This window comes from Carya illinoinensis, chromosome 3 (assembly GCF_018687715.1).
Source record: "Carya illinoinensis cultivar Pawnee chromosome 3, C.illinoinensisPawnee_v1, whole genome shotgun sequence".
NCBI lineage: Eukaryota > Viridiplantae > Streptophyta > Magnoliopsida > Fagales > Juglandaceae > Carya > Carya illinoinensis.
In genome coordinates, this window is record NC_056754.1 from 37,106,655 (window position 1) to 37,108,334 (window position 1,680).

The following is a 1,680-nucleotide window of genomic DNA, read 5'->3' on the forward strand; positions in this document are numbered from 1 at the left end:
TCCTTTGCACCAGATGGATACTAGTTCATGCGTTGCTGCAGCAGAGCTTCTTTCCCTTCTTGGAAATACAGCTACTGCCAATAGGAAAGGCAACTCTTTTGTTACCTCAAAGATGAGAGAAAACGCAAGAGAGGGGGAGAAAAAACACTGATTTTTGCTAGAGAATTTTGGAGACTCCGAAACCCATTTTCCTTTCCATGCTTTCAGTTTTTACATTTCCCTTACTTTGTGATGGCTTGCAAAATTTCATATTGCAGATTTTACAAGTTCGCTCGAGCGGAGGCTTTTGGCCGCTCGACCGAATTCAGGCAGATTCAAACGCTCGACTGCTGCTCGACAGGGAGCTCGAGCAGGTTGCTGAAAAATGAAGATCGCTCGAGCGGAGACATTGGCCGCTCAAGCGAAATCAGGCAGAGTCGAACGCTCGATGCGCGCTCGACACCCCGCTCGAGCGAACATCGTATTTTGACAGATTTTAGGTTTTCCGCCGTGGGACCATATAAAAGGCCATTCTTCACTCTAGAGCCGCGAGTTTTGACTGGAGAACACTCTTTGGGAGAGAAAAACATAGCTAGAGGGATTCAAATCATTTGTTTTGGAGACAGAATTCCAATTTATTGCATGTACGTTGGATTCATACACGAGCACGAACGGGAGAAAAGCGTTGAATCGTTCCCTTGAGCTTTTGACAACGAGCTGAGGCTGCAAGGAGGATTTTTCAGTGTTTATTTTCTTCTTCCCATCTTCTCAGAACAATTATGGTGAATTCGTTTATGTTGAATTCCAATTCTAGCATGAGCTAAATTTTCTTTATTCTAGGAAAACGATGTAACCTATTTCCGAATTATGCTTGTTTGTCCATGCTAATTTAATGTAATTCTCTCTTTGTTTATCTGATTTATTCTGAGTTTAATGCTTCTAATTAACTGGCCATTGATTAGATGATTACTAATCTTGTGATTTGCTATCGAAAGAGGGAATCATAGGGTAGATCTTGGATATTTCAGCATAGGTAAGTATAGAGATCGAAAGACTTGTATGAACCTATGTAGTGATTAAATCATTGGTCTTATTGCGTTCTTGATTATTGAATTTGCATACTCTTGTGTGAATTGATAAACTAGAATCGCTTCCAATTGACTATCGAAAGAGGCTTTTGGATGAATTAGAGATTTGCTAATAAATAAAAGAGAGTTAAATTAAGTTAGCTGGATGAGAAAAGCATAGTGACGAATTAGGTGAAATCGATTTCCTAGAAGTTTTCTTCCCTATTGAATTTGATCTTCAAACATCAGTTTTATTTTCTTTGCTTATTTCTCTTTGAGTTGATCTAGTTTTATTTGCAACTACAAAAACCTTAGCGATTCCTCTAGATAAAATTGAGATTAGTATAATTTTGGTATTTGGCAAGAGTAAGGTACCAATCCCTGAGGACGATACTCTTCTTATTACTTTACTATAAAACTACGATACTGTGCACTTGCAGTTTTGCACCGGTCAAGTTTTTGGCGCCGTTGCCGGGGATTGGCTTATTCTTATTCTTTTTGTCAATATCGATACAAAGTAATCTTGGTTTTAATTTAGAATTTTGTTTTAATTTGTTCTACAGGTGTGTTTTTTACGTTGGATGCGCCGTGCTAGATCTTGTGATATTATTCCTGTTGATCCAGAGATTGAAAG